Source organism: Zootoca vivipara, chromosome 8 (assembly GCF_963506605.1).
Source record: "Zootoca vivipara chromosome 8, rZooViv1.1, whole genome shotgun sequence".
NCBI lineage: Eukaryota > Metazoa > Chordata > Lepidosauria > Squamata > Lacertidae > Zootoca > Zootoca vivipara.
The window spans coordinates 40454586-40470616 of record NC_083283.1 but is presented as its reverse complement, the minus strand read 5'-3'; the positions used below and the strand labels follow the sequence as shown (position 1 = coordinate 40470616).

At 40.7% G+C, this 16031-nt stretch overlaps 1 protein-coding gene across 2 annotated transcripts in view; it reads left to right on the top strand.

Annotated features, from left to right (window-relative positions):
* The window catches only part of MAPRE2 (microtubule associated protein RP/EB family member 2), a 93006-nt gene that overhangs the window by 20852 nt on the left and 56123 nt on the right, over positions 1 to 16031 (top strand). For both annotated transcript variants that reach the window (XM_035124853.2, XM_035124854.2), the window contains exon 2: positions 2363 to 2425. The gene's annotated coding sequence lies outside the window, so the exon portion shown is untranslated. The remainder of the gene's footprint in view (positions 1 to 2362; positions 2426 to 16031) is intronic.

Genomic DNA, 16031 nt, shown 5'->3' with positions numbered 1-16031 from the left:
GTCATACCTTCAACCTTGTAAGATGTCATATTCCTTGAACACAGAAGAAAAATGTGGCCTGCTTGATGTCCCGAATTGAGTTGAGGAAGAGGAGTTGCTGCTGGGCAGAATTGATTTGACCAGAGATTGGCAGAGGAAACCTCTGAAGACAAGAAGGGAGAGAGGCATCCAACTGCCAACTCATTGAGGCAAAAATAGTCAACATGATTCCATGCAGATCTTCTTGAGCTACAACTCCCACCATCCCTGATTTCTGACCATGCTGACTGGAGCTGGTGGGTGTTGGAATCCAAAACATCCGGAGGGTACCACACTGCCTGCCCCTACCAAAATGAAAGAACTAAGAGATTTGTGAATAAAAGCCTAAGTTAGAAAGCCTTTATCTTCCCTCTTCAATTGGTGCTAGCTATGTGTGCACGCATACACACACAAGCATACAAAAACAGAGCCCCTAGTGCTATCCTACTTCTGCACACACAAGCTAGGTTGACAAGCCAGAAGGTTACCATGTATCAGTCTAGGAACCTGGTATAGTCCAGTAGTTAGTGATCTCCCTTATATTGCAGAGTTTTTGTGCCTGGCTTATAATACACTTTCATTTGTTGTAATGGAACGCACAGTAGTGTGTGCTTCTAAGGTTGGAGAACTGAGGTGAGCTAATATCTTAAGGGAGTTTCTCTTCAGAGAATGAACCTCTACCTAAATCAGGGCTGAGAATCCTTTTTCAGTCTGGGGACTCCATTCCTTGCTGAGCAATATTCTGAGGGGCACACACCAGAGGCAAAAGCAAGCAGAGCAAGGGGGTGCGAATTTTATCTTTGTACACTAGGCCAGCTTCTGCACAGACTTTCACACCCCTCTCTACCATCCACTAAGTCAAGGAAGAAACATACTATAGCTCAAGGACATGTTCCAGCCACACAAATATATATGTGGCGCAGGGTCAGCAATAGTTGATGGACTATGGCTTCCATTGTCTCTCACCATTGGCTATGTTGACTGGGACTGATGGGAGTTGTAGTCCCAACAACACCTGGAGGGCACCACGTTGGCTGCATTGGACAATACTCAGTGAGATGGAGCAATGACCTGACTCAGCTTTTTGCCCTGCTTCCTTAAGCAGCTTCCTTTTCCATGCATCATTTAATGAATATTAATCATTGAAATCACTTGGTTTAGCACTCCGTATAACTGGGAAATTTAAATTTGCACCTTTCTGTCATGTGCATGAAAGTGTTGGAAAGAAAATGTGGCAAGGTCTTGGTGCTCAGGGGTAAGAGTTTCAGGGGAACTGACAGCTTGTACTTGGAAGATATCAAGTGATATTCTGAAGCGAATGGAAGCTGTTAAGAATTGGAAAGTAAATGAAGGGTAATATCAGTTCGCTTGACGCGTTTTCAAATGTTGCCATTCAAGAGGGGAAAGTATTGCTTCACTATGAATCTGAAGGATCTTGGTGTCCTGAGAGGCAATCTGTTTGGGGGGTGCAAGGAGAACAAATCTTACCTAACTATAGCAACTAGAAGATGGCTGTGAGGTGGCTAAGTATTTAGCTACCCCAGATAGCTCACATGCAGTGTTACAAGACTGAACATTACAAACAGATAGTGCTTTTCCATGTGTACAGATACCAAAAGAAGAACAAGGTGGGATATTATTGCTGCTGCATGGGGATCGTCCCACCAACCTCAGTCTGCCCGCAGCCCACCCTGCACCTGCCTGTTTTCTTACCTACAACCAATCCAGGGGCCCACACTGCTTGTCTGCCATATCCTTCATTTTATATTACAGGCCTAAGTTTCAGTACTTTCACATTTAGGATATCAACCAGCGTTTTATTCTGGAGAAGACATATAAAACACTTTTTGGTTTTTTGCTTAGGTTCAAACATCTATGAACAGTTTCTCTCTCTCTCTGGTTGTTGTTTTTTTATCTTGGAGATAAACACCTTTGTACTGCAGCATGATGTAACATTCATACAGATATCCTGATGTGTCCTATGGGTATTCACACTCTTAACTATTTATATAAATAATTGTGTAAGGATTGCACCATGTTGAATTCCCAGGGCTTAGTGGGGCCTGCTCATTAGAATGGAGAAGTGATTACAGTCTATCTTTCCAATTACTTATTGTGTTTTTCCAGATTTCAGGCATGTGTTATGCCTAGATCAAGGAGACATCACAACATAGGAGATGCATCTTGTTAACAGTAGCTCTGTGTTTGATAGTGTTGTAAACTGTAATGAATAGTTTCTCATCTTTCTATGGCTATATGACTGTGCCTCTGTAAAACCACATGTCTTAGGTTGCTGCTTCTGATTTTCTTGTTGAGCTAAACAAGGCTTTATTTTCTTTTTCAGAACTGAATTGCTGCAAAGAATCATTTCATTCTAGCAATTGGGGAAGGTGCATGAATGCACAAAGTAAGTTCTGTGTTTTTGTTGCATTACTAAGATAGATATTGACTGAATTTCATATTTATGACCTTCTTTTTCTTCCTACAGGAAGCCTAAAGTGGCTGGCAGTACATGTAAAACAATTCAAAAACATTGCAATCAATATTTCTAAACAATAAAGCCATTCAATGGCATACCATATTTATGACAAACAACTGAGAACTTTATTGTATTTTTAAAATATTAGTTTAAGTATCTCACTTAACTAACTGATCCAGTAATGAATCCAATATATGCAGCAAGCTGTATAAAACATGAAAAGCAATGTGATGTGAAGACTGGAGAACAATACAGTAATACAGTTAGGTGATATATCCACAAGGTGGCAATGTGTAGAAAGTCTTTCTAAAATAGAAGCGTGAAATAAGAAGATGCTGTGGCAGAGTGTACTATTCTAAAAATGCTTATTTTAAAAACTAATGCTGCTTTTATGTGCCCTGGATTTTAAATGCAAGAGAAATCTATAACATGGGATTTGGTTTAAGTATGTAGTATGTAAGTAAGTATGCATGCTTTCTGTCTTACTGGGTAGCCTGTCTTCTCAAGGTAGACTTAAATGAAGCATCAATTCTAATCTGGTTTTAGGCTTGGTTGTGGGATGGAAACAGTTTTGGTTGCCTTGACAGATGACTTGAGCAAGATTATGTGGGGAATGCTACCCTGCTAGTTTTTCTGGACCTCTCATTGGTTTCAGTACCATCAACCATGGTATCTTTCTGGATCTCTTGGGCTGGGCTTAGGAGGCATTGTTTTGGTTGTTTCCATAAAGTGATACTGCAGGACTTAGCTCCATTTCCTGGCCTTTGGCCAAAGGGGTTCCACAGAATCTATATTGTACCTCTTGATCTTAAACACCTACCACGATAATGCTGGGAAAGTCATCTGGAAGTTTAAGCTGTAGTGTTGTTGGTATGCTTCTGAGTTTCCAGCTCTGATCTCCACTTTATAAAAAATAATCTCAGAGCCTGTGGAAATTCAAACTAGTGCAGTTTGGGGATGGATGAGGGAAACAAGCTGATGTTAAATTTAAGTAAGACAGAGGTGCTGCCTGTGCAGATGGTTCAAGAAACATGTAGCCTGTTGAGCCACTAATGCCCAATTCACACTTAACATGAAACTAGCAAACCATCTCTTAGCTTGAATGAGCAAACATGTGGGCTCCCAGTGAGAACATTGCAGCTGCTGTTCTCCTCCTAGTTTTGCTGCTGCCACGCTGCTTTGAGCTTTGCTGTGATTTGGCTTAGCATTGCAGCCAAACCTGGGCTCACGGTTTATCTTGCTCCAGACAAACCATAAGATGCAGTCAATACTTGTTCTATGATGCATTGCTTGTGGTTTGTTGGAAGAGATAAACCATGAGCCCAGGTTAGGATGTAACAGTAAGCCAAATGACAGATTAGCCCACAGTTACAAGGCAGAAGCAAAGCAACAACAATCTTCTCACTGGAAACCTGTACATGATTCTACAAAATTAGTGAAATTTTGTTAATTCAGAATTAATTGCAACTGTTCACCGTCATTTTATATTACAGTACTTATTTGAATGAATCAGACTGTGCTGTCTAGGAGGCAGGTTTATTACTAGTCAGTTAGTATAACTCCCAAGGGATAATATCCAGTAATAGAATCGGGGGAGGGGAGGGAGCTGTATTTAAAAAATCCAGATCGTTTTAAAACAGGTCCTTACAAGGGCACAGAGCCTATCTTACCATTACTAAAATAAACAAGCAATCTAAAAGTATAAACAAACATTCCATTTAAGTTAACATTTCCCCATCAAGGGGGAAAGTATCAATGTATTCCCATGCTTAAGGAAAAACAACAACAAACCCCTAAAAATAGTAGATTTGAAATTAAAGAATATGAGGCTGACTCTGTAACTATTCGTGGGGTGGAGTGTTGCCAGAAATTATATGATGCACTCATTATTGATTTTTGTATCTACTGTATATGCCATCCTTCTGCTAGAGCAGGTTACAAACTAGGCATGAAAAATCACTGAACACAGTAGCAGAATGAGATATTAAAAGCCTTTTTGAATAAAAATAATTTCAATATCTATGTGAAAGATAACAGGTAAGTGCCAGGCAAATCTCCACAATAGCAGTAGGGAACCTTATTTCAGCCTAAATGTGGACAATTTAGGCTTTTGGGAGCCAGAAGTAAAAGAGGGTGTGGTCAGTTGCAAAAAGTGGGTGGAGCAAGAGAGAAAATGTGTCTGAAGATCTGCATAAATATAACCTTCTCCACCTGCTCCCCTTTCTTCTTTTTCTTCTTCCCAGGAGGGGTGAGGGGTTAAAATGAGAAGATAAAAATGGATCAGCCCTATAGATTGATATTAAAAGAGAGTGTGTGTGTGTGTGTGTGTGTGTGTGAGAGAGAGAGAGAGAGAGAGAGAGAGAGAGAGAGAAAGAGAGAAAGAAATCGGACATGAGCAGTTTTTGGGCTGACTGGCAAAGCTAGGCTTACTGGTACAGTGGTACCTCGACTTACGAACGACTCGACAACCGAATTTTTCAACTTACGAATGGGGCAAATGGCCGCACGCTTACGAATTTCTCGACATCCGAACGGAAACCGCGGTGGTTTTAGATAGGGTTTTTTTGACTTACGAATTTTTCCATTTCCAATGCATTCCTATGGGAAATCGCGTTTCCAATGGCGCTTTTTGACTTACGAATTTTTCAACCTATGAAGGTGCCTTCGGAACGGATTAAATTCGTAAGTCGAGGCACCACTGTATTTGCAAGTTGTATGGCAAGTTTGCAGCAAGATCATATGCACAACATCCCATTGTAAAGCAACTTGGGGGGAAAAGAATATGGGGAAACAGTACAATTAAAAAAAATAAAGCTTTTCTGTGCATGCACACTTCTTCAGATGTCTGAAAAAGTGTGCGTGCACACAACAACTTATACCCAGAACAAATGTGGTGGCGTTGTATATTTAATAATAAGTGCAATGTTAACAAACGAGCAACTAAAAAAAGTTTGTTTCCTGTTTTCTTTTCCCAAGCAGAGATAATGTGTAAGTGTAAGCATGGTGTCAGCTCCCTAAAAAATGGTCAACAACTCCGGGGAACCTTTCCTAAAAAAGGTCAACAACTTTGAGGTTCCCCCCCTTTAAAAAAAGTCAACAACTCTGGGAAACGGGCGGTATAGGGCACCGGAGGGATCTTTGCACCACGGCGCCGGATATGCTTAAGATGGCCCTGGTAGCCAATGAGTCTCAAACCCTCTGTGCGTTAGGGACTTCCCCTGCATGTGAAGGCAGGATCTAGTAATATTTGCAGCTAATGTTCTATGAAGCCCACCTGTAATGTATTTAGGAAAACATGATAAAAAATACAGAGAATGCACACACATTTTTATGTGATACCTCATTAAAAATTCTAGTATTCAAATGTATATTTCAAATATACTGTACATTTCAAATATATGAAAGCCTACACAAAGTGCACTGAATTTGAACATGCATGAAATTCAGACATGGAGCTGGGATAGTTTCTCCCCCTTTTCATACCCAGTGTACAAAATCCCAAGTTATACTGTAAACTGCCCTGTTCCTCAGATAGAGGGCAGTATATAAATGCAATATATATTAATAACAAATAAGAGAAATGTGAAAATTAAACACCTAAATTTAAGGTTTTTTAAATATATATATGTGGGATTTTATTAGCACAGAGGAATAGTGGCATGTTTCTTCCTTTCTGCTGTAATAAATGTGTGACACAAGAACACTTTCCTAGTGTTTTTATATTTTCATTCAGCTTTCCATACTGCCCTTCCTTACCACAGTCCTTTGCCCATGGCCTATACTGTTGTTCAATATAAGGAAGGCCAAACCAGCAATAAACGTCTTGAGTTGAAATCAACACTTTGGTTGTGACTGAATGTGTCACTGAGGAACAGAAGAAAAGTAGTCCTGACTCTGGTAAGGATTAGGCATGGAGTTCCTATCCATGAGTGTCTATTGAAGGGAAAGGCCTTACCTACATGCATCCCTTTGTAGTGCTGTTAAAACATGTCTTTTTGGAGCTCTACAGTTCTCAAAGTCACAAGAAGTCATTTTTCAGACCCAGTTCCCTACTTCAACTTAGCCTCAGTTCTGGGTGATGATGCTGACCTACAAGCAGGTTCCTGAGCTCTATTGACTTGCTTTCTTTTCCCTTTTTGAAGACTGTGAATTATTGGGAACATTTGCATTTGCAACAAACCTAGTATGTAGCACAATATGGCCTAGTTTCCTGAACTTCAGCATACTTGCCTATTTCCATCTATATAATTCATTATCATCATCTCTCTTTCCTGCCAGATCAGTTTGGCTTTTGTGACTGTCCCAAAAAAAACTTATGGCTGAGGCTACCAATAATAAAAGATCTACTGATGGAACTCTGCCAACGCTACTCCCCCCCTCCTCTTTTTGTAAGCTCCCCTGAGCCACTCACTCACCATGATGCTATCTGCAATGGTAGTACTAAATTAAGCAACAAGTTAAATGTTTTTTTTATGGTGGTGGTGGGTCTTCTCTTAGAGGAAGTGACTCCTTTGTTCTACATCGATGTCAATCCCTTTCATGTGGGGGGATACATGTTTGTGGACCCTTTCTATGAGTAACAAAATAGGGTACCAGGAAACGGCAGTATTGTATCATAAAAGAATAGGAAGGCTTGCTCTTTATATACAGGAAGTGTGGAAGGAAGTTTTTAGTATCTTTACTATTCTGTTCTTAAAGATATGTAGTTTATAAAGTCACTGCTAAAATTACCTGAAATGTTTATCAAACTGATAGTAAAGTCCTGAGATAAGATTTATTATAACATTTATATATTCTTAGTGAGCTAACCAGTGTGATTACAATAGCCTATGGTAAGCAAATGAATATGTACTCTTCCTGCAAATCCTTAGTATAAATGCATTATACTGTGTCTGATCTAATGTGCTCAAGATGGTTGTCAGCTGCTACTTGTTAGTCTAGCATATGCATGTGATAATCCAAAATACCAATACATTATTGGTTATTATAATGTGCCATGAGTCTATGTACCATAAATAAGTTGCTTCATTACATCTGCCTATTGAGCAATTGCTAAATGACATTTTGTTGTCCAGCTTCCTGGCACAGTAAAGTTCTCATTGAATAAATATAAACCTGACCATAGAAATAATATATTTTAAAAGAAAACACTGTTGGGATGAGATTGAAAAAGCAGATCATCAAAGCTCTGGGCACACTGTACCATTGAGTGGATTCTCAGAATTCATCAGTGGTTTCTCATCAAACTTTTGAGGGAGGTTTCAAGTTGCGTGCCTTCTGGACCAAGCAATCTTCAATGACTTGAGGTAGAGAGGAGCCTTAGAATTCCAGATAACAACACAACTAGGAGGGACTGCAAACACCTTATAAAAGAGGAATAAAATATCTGTCTAGTTTTAGCTCTAATATGCACCTTCTTGAGTACGCAGTATGAAAATGACCTCCTGCCCAAGGAAGGTAATAGTGCTGGGAAGTTTGTATGTATATCTGTGCTGACTCTGTGCTGCACTAGTATGATCCTATGATGGCTTTTTTGGAGTAGAAAAAAAGAAGGTACAGTTGCCATATTGATCCAGAAATGGCTTGAGCTCTTTAAGTTTATTTATCTATTTATTACACTTATATCCTGCCTTCCTTCCAAGGAGCTCAAGATGGCATATATGGCTCTCCATCACATATATTATCCATAAGACAACTTGATGTGGCAGGTTAGACGGGGGGGGGGAATTACTGAAGGTGATCTTCACTTCTGAGAGGGGAATTTAACTTCTAGTCCGGTACTCTTTCCATTACTGGGATGATGAGTTAATCCCACAGATTTTTTTAAAATTTGTTTTTGGTCACCCCAAGTACCTGGGCAATTTAACTGCTTAAGCACTTTTCTAATCTCAGAGAATTAAAGCTTTGCTGTGCTGTATCTGGATAGCTGGACAAGTGCTTTGACAGCTTAGCACTGAAAGAGTGAGAGAGCAGTCATTGTTCACAAAACATTCTTAGGGTGAAATCTCCTTTGAGTCTCTCTTCTGCTAACCATGAGAACATATGATCAATATGAATGCGATAGAGAAAGTGGTTGTAGTGTGGAAGAGCATTCTAGCCAACACAGATATTGCATTTTTATTACACATGTTGAAAAAGCTCTTTCTTTTTCCTAGATCAGTCTCCAAGTCTGTGTTGACATCACTTGTGTGAAATATGATGTTCATCTGTACACAATCTGGGCAACCTTTTAAAAGTTTTTGGCCTGTACACTAGTTTGGTAGAGAGCATAATCAATAAAGAAATTGTAAAAATAAAGCACCTCCCTGAAATGCTGCTTGTCGGCTTTCCAAAATGTAGATCATGGATAGGCAAACTAAGGCCCAGAGGCCGGATCCAGCCCAATCACTTTCTAAATCCGGCCCGCAGATGGTCCAGGAATCAGCGTGTTTTGACATGAGTAGAATGTGTGCTTTTATTGAAAATGCATCTCTGGGTTATTTGTGGGACATAGGAATTTGTTCATCCCCCCCAAAAAAAATATAGTCTGGCCCCCCACAAGGTCTGAGGGACAGTGGATTGGCCCCCTGCTGAAAAAGTTTGCTGACCCCTGATGTAGATTACTACAAATGTAGATTACCAGATTATTTTTGTATTCTAGTAAGAATTGATCAAATAGAGTATTTGCATTATTGACTGAAAATATTGTTGGAATTTTCTGAAAGTGCTCCTTTTGAATGAAATTGCATATGAAAAGGAAGGGAATTTCAGAGATACAAACCTTAGAAGAAGCAGACTGTTCATTAAAAAAAGAGGTTTCTCCTATTATTCACTGAAGTAACATTTGATAAGAAATTTTTGGCCTTCATTAGCATTACACCCGCTTCGGCTATAAACCTCCAACCCTCCAAACTGTTGTTCCTTCTATTTACTTAAAGGAACTCTCTAGAGACTGGATTTGCATTCTAACAACTGGCTTGTGGTCTACATTTTATGTCAGTTGGTCTGCAGCTATGAATGTGGGAGGAGGAAACCTACAAGATGATTTACTGTATATGTAGTGGTTTGCAGCAAGGACCAAATTAACTACATCTGTAATATGTGCATTGTTTCAAAATGTTGAAATGTCAGCTAGGCCAAAAGGTATGTCATCCATATGGAACCCATATTATTCCTCCCCTCTGTTCTCAGTATTGCATTGGCAAGGTTGTAGCTGTAAAGGGAAATAAGACTTTTCAGATAAAGCTTCCCCTCCCCTCTCTGTGCTTGCACCATAATTTTAAGAGACACAGTGAGAAGAGAAGAGCATTTAAGGGGTTCAGATCTGCCAAGAAAAGTAGTAAATGTGCTGCAGCTACATTAACAAAAAATTGCTGCCGTTTCATACTCTTAGTTTGATATGTGTGTCCCTGCCCCATCCCACCCAAAGTAGTGAAAATGAGCAGGCATTTCATTTTCTGCATTGTTATCCCAAACCCTCCAAGTGTCCCTATTTTCCAGAGACATCCCAGTTTCTGATCTGATCCCAGAATGTTCCGCTTTTCCTAGGATGTCCCTATTTTCATTGGAGATATGTTGGAGGATATGGAGTTATCCAACCCCAGAGCCATCTGAAGGCAATCCTGTATAGGGAAGGGTTTTTTTAAAAAATGTTTTATTATGTTTTTATATATGTTGGAAGCTTCCCAGAGTGCTGGGGCAACCCAGTAAGATGTGTGGAGTATATATAGTAAAATTATTATCATAGAATGGGACATCCCTATTTTCATCAGAGAACGGCAATTCTTCATGTTTTAGGTCATTTGGGGGCTATCCAGTTCTCATCTCTACACTGAGATGAGTTCTCATCCAACCAGTATCCATTAGCCTACCTGCCAATTACTTTTTGTGGTTGTTGTCATTGGTCTTTTAAAGGCAAAAACATGTGTCAAAGCTTCCTTCCTCACTTCTGGCAAGCCATGGGAAACCTTATGTGCCATTTTATCATTATCATTTATATACTGCCTCAATGATGCTTTTAGAAGAGCAGAGATCCCTTTCCTGAGGAGCTTACAACTGGAAATTGAACAAAGAAGAAATGGAAGGGGACAGAAATAAGGAAATGTTAACAGGGAAGAAATATGATGTTGGTTACGTGTGCTTAAGCTTAGTTACAGGAGAGCACCCATTTGGTCAGAGGGTGGGAACCAAAAGTGGCCAACCTTCTGTGAGCCACATTGGTGGATTCACAGGCAGGTTCCCACACCCATAAACTGGCATATGATGTCAGGCATGGGGGGGGACCTATCAGGCGTGCACAGCTTAGAATATGCTCCTGATTGTTCCTTTGCACCCATGACTTCCATTTGGTGCCAGATTTAAACAGTGCTGAATGCAAACCACAGCTGCAAAGGAACAACTGGTGAGAGGATGACATCATGCAGGTGTTCTAGGAGGCAGTTCCAAGCATATGGGGAAGAAAGGCCAAAGTCTTTTGACGGAGCAGGACACCTTTGGGTGGTTGAGGGTAATGTAACTAGAGGAGTGAAGATCACAGGAAAGTATTAAGATATAACAGTAGAGAGAATAAGGGAGCAAGAACATGGATAGATGTAAAGGTAAGGACAAGTACCTTCTGTAGGATTGGGGAGTAGATAGGAAGGATTAAATGTAGGGTACCATGTGGTCTTACAGCAGGCATCCCCAAACTTTGGCCCTCCAGGTGTTTTGGACTACAATTCCCATCACCCCTGACCACTGCATCCCCAAACTTTGGCCCTCCAGGTGTTTTGGACTACAATTCCCATCACCCCTGACCACTGGTCCTGTTAGCTAGGGATCATGGGAGTTGTAGGCCAAAACATCTGGAGGGCCGCAGTTTGGGGATGCCTGCCTTACAGAGATTAATTATTTGACAGCACAGTCCTAGATAGATGTAAGGGAACTCTGGTGAGACAATGGGAGACCAGAGGAGAAGACTGTAGGGTATAGCTGAGAAATGGCCAAACATGACCAGAATTTCTGTTGATGGGGACAGGGAGATGTGACCTGACCTGACCATGGGGGTGCCTTCAGACTGTCCGTATCTTGCAGGAGAGAGCCAAGCACATATCAGAACTTTAGGTTTGTGCTGTTAAAGTACTCTGTTGCTCTAGCACAACAAACCCACTTATAAACAAATGAATATTTTGTGGTTTGGAAACTCATAGACAAATGCATTGGAAAGGATGAGGTAAATGAATGACTAATGGAAAGATGTGTAGACACCATGCAAACAAATTGGGATGAATGTTCATTTTCATATAATTCCTCCATAAATAAATCAGAATGGATTCTCAATAAAGACCAGGCATAGTCTAATCTACATGTAAGCTTTGTGCATTTGGAGGACCCCATGGACTAAATATGGGGGATGAAGATGAAAAAGTACCGTACAGTCTTTGTGCCTGTTCAACAGGCCTTGTCCCATTATGTTGACAATTGTTCAGTGAGTTTGTCACCAAAGCAGGCAGAAAGCATAGGAAATGGAAGATTAAAGCACCTCCCTATCTACCTTCTTTGAAGCAAGTTTGCTTCTTTAAAAAAAAAAATCCTCACCTTATTCCAAGGTCTGGGATCAGCTTACAAGTTTTATCTAGTACAGTGGGCAAAACTTTCATGAAGTGAGTAAAGGTAAAGGGACCCCTGACCATTAGGTCCAGTCGCAGACGACTCTGGGGTTGTGGCACTCATCTCGCTTTATTGGCCAAGGGAGCCGGCCAGCATGTCTAAGCCGCTTCTGGCAAAACCAGAGCAGCGCATGGAAACACCGTTTACCTTCCCGCTGTAGCGGTTCCTATTTATCTACATGCACTTTGACATGCTTTCGAACTGCTAGGTTGGCAGGAGCAGGGACCGAGCAACGGGAGCTCACCCTGTCACAGGGATTCGAACCGCCGACCTTCTGTTCGGCAAGCCCTGGGCTCTGTGATTTAGACCACAGTGCCACCCACACCCCACATGAAGTGAGTAGAGGATTTTAACTGAAGCCAAATTGGGGCAAGAATATTTTAAGCATACCTCTAAATGAGATGCAAGCAATAACTTAATGCATAAAGGAGGGATCACATGGTTTCCCAGTACAGTATATGGTTTGTTCCTAAGATACATGTTTCATATAGCAAAATGGATAGAACATGAGACTCTTAATCTCAGGGTTGTGGATTGCCCATGTTGGGTAAAAGATTACTGCATTGCAGGGGGTTGGTCCCTTCCAACTCCACAGTTCCTATGATTCTACATTTTGCAAATGTTAAGCCATAGTACCAACAATGCATCTAGAAACTGGAAATTCTGTACATGTAGTTAAAAACCTCTATCTAGAACTTCATAACTCTACTGTAACACACCCCAGGACTAACTTTCTGAAGGCTATATTTGACTCAATAGGTGCTGCTAGTGTTGCTATGGTTGATGGATAGCAGCTTACAAAACTCTTACCATAATTAATATACAGCAACTTATTAAGCAACATAATGAAACGGGCAAAAAAAAAACCCTGTTATGCCATCAGTATTCTTGGTGTCATTATTCACAAGTCTACCATTAGAAAATGAGGAAGCATGTACTGTTCCACCAGTGGGAGGGGAGGAACAGGAATGGGTTTTTATTTAAAAGTCCCCGAAAAAAGGGAAAATTAGAAAGGCGCCCACCTCAGTGAGAGGGGGGGAGGATGTAGGTGGGGGCCAGAAAGAAAAGGAGATTGAATATAAAGAGTTGGGAATGCGGCAAGGGAGGCAGAGGATTGAGCAAGGATTGCGCTGGGACAGAGTAGGAGTGGGGTGAAGATGGAATATTGATTTAATTTTTATTGACTGGATAAGGACGGTCTGAACCTGGAAAGTTTCAAGGAGCTAGCTGAAATCTCTGGAGACATCGATTCCAAGGGAAGGGGGGAGGAACTAGTTGCAAAGATGGGGTAAAAAAAAAAAAGATATAGAAAATGATATATGGATATTTTTGGGTAACAAATAAGGGTCTTGAAGTAGTATAAAAGTAAAGAGAATGATGTTGTGACAAATTGAAGCACCTTTAAAATGTTTATTTCTGCCCGGCTGGCAAAGAGTTAACCCACCTCCAGCCTGACTGGCATAGAACTCTGATGGGGGCGGGACTGTGCCCGGTTTGAAAGGAGGGAGTGTCGGTTTGGTCAGTGAGGAGGGAGAGGGAGGAAGGTGTGGTGTGGTGTTATGAGGTGGCTTGTATGAAGACAGTGAAGAGGCTAGGAAAACTTTAGTTAAATGTTTGACTGAGTTTATTTTGTACAACTGGAATAAAGCTAATTAATAAATGACACGTTAAAGAAACACTTATGTTTTTATCACAATAAACCTTCATCTCTGTTTTTGCCAAAAAGAGGTCCGTCTTTATTTTTCCAGCGAGGTACCAGGACTCACGACCGTGGTGGCTCAAGAGAGGGCAAAACTCACCTCAGGCAGGGAGGTGGCAGTTTGTGTCCTGAAGTTACACGGAGGAGGCTTAGAAGGGTAACCTGAGGTGCCAAGAAGTTGCCAGAGTGCATAGGGCAAACTTCTACAGTGGGGAATCCAACTGAGGGAGACCCTTTACTGGAGGCAAAGGGGTTATTCCGTGGGACAGCCTAGAGTTTCTTGAGGTACCAGGTCACGCAAGCTGGAAGGTTCTCCTTACTAAGAGACCCATTAGTAAAAGGGGTTTGTTTTTGAGGCGGCAGGAGAAGAGGGTGGGTGTTTTCCCCTCTGGATTCCTGTGTCGCAGTGATAGTAAGTGAGAGAGTGGGACACGGGTCGTCACAGATGTAATATAGGAAGTGGAATTAAAATGAGGAAGATTTTTGTAAGGTTAAATGTTTAAGATTAAGGTTTAAATCATAAGTTATGAGGTAAGATACATGAACACTGCAAATTTAGTTATTAAAACGAACTCAAGAGGGGGGATGCAGGGAAGTCTACAGTGTCAAGAATTATGATTGGATATCTTTTTCTTTTGTATTTTGGCATAAAATCAATAAAAATTATTTTTAAAAAATGAGGAAGCATGCTTTTCTTGCGATTGCTATATCTGTGTCATCACTGACAGCATGCTCAATTCTTAGGAAGAAACTGTACGGAAAGCAATGCCTGATGCCACACCCTCTCGATGAGCAGGCTGGCTGAATCCACCATCTGATGCTACAAAGATATTTACACAGGACACATTTCTTATAAGAGATGGTACATCAATTCTCTGCCTGCAGATCTGTGGAGAGCAATTGGAAGATGTGCACACTCTGTATGCTTAAAAAAAAGTTGTTAGATTACAAGTTTAAATTTGCTTTTCTCTCGAACGTCCTTTTTTCTGCACCATAAATGAAGAGCCTATAATTGTCTTCCCATATTGCTTCTGTACCTCTGTCCTGTTATAATATTTGAGGTGTACTACGGTATATATTGGGGGAGGGGGGGAGATAAATGTAAAAAATCTGCATTAACCCTTCTAATTTTTTTTATTCTTTTAATAACACAGTAAAGTAGGTTAGGTTTAGAATTAGAGCATTGCTGCAAGACAGACACTGAATTTCAGCACTCTGACTACTGACTTGGAGATACCACTTGGTACCCAATGAAGCACATTCTGAATCAGCTGACAGGGTCTACCCAAGTAAAGGGAATCTGGGCCTTCCATCTGTTGCCCAACTTTTAGATGTGATGCCTACATTTATACCCCTGAAGCTCCCAAGATTTGGACTTTGAGCTTCTGTATGCAAAATTGTAAAAGCTGTTACACTGAGCAAGAACTACTGCCCTCTAGTTGATTTGACAATAAGAGATAGCAGACTACCTATTTCAAGGTTCTGAATGGTGTGGGGTTTTGTTTTTGTTTTTGGTCTCTTGCCCTTTCTCAGATGAGGTCAGAACATTTTGCCTCTTGATTGCCTATATAGGAAGGTCAGGCTGAGAGACTTGCCCAAAGCCTCCTCCTAATTAGTGTTGAACAGAGAGCTGAATTGCTGTGGAAGGCAGCAATTTTTGTCACTGCACTTCTGTTAGCTGGAAGGAAGTGATGTTTTTCATTGCTTTCATGATAGTTCCATTGTGTGTGGTGAAGGCTTGTGAAAAAAAGGATCAAAGTAGATGCTTGTGAACGGAAATATTTATTTATTTTTGCTGGTTTGGTATTTGTCATCCTCTTGGCATCATTTTGCAGTATAAGGTGCCAACACATATTTGGAGTGTGGTGCCTATTATTTGAAAATGAGAATTGTTGAGACTGTGACTTTACCTTCTCTAATCCTTGCTAAGTGAGGGGAAAATGTGAGGGAAATGTGTACCCTTCAGTCTTTTTATGTTGTTTTACATGTTTTAGGGCTCAGCCCTTATGGCACTTTTGAAGTCTGCATGAGTTTATATAGGTTTTGGTGGAATCCAGATCAGATTATGCCCTGAAAGAATGCCACAATATAGTAAAGCTGAAATAAAGCTCAGGAAGCATGCTTTGCTAAAGCACTATAGTTTGTTAAAGGTAAAGGTAAAGGGACCCCTGACCATTAGGTCCAGTCGTGACCGACTCTGGGGTTGCG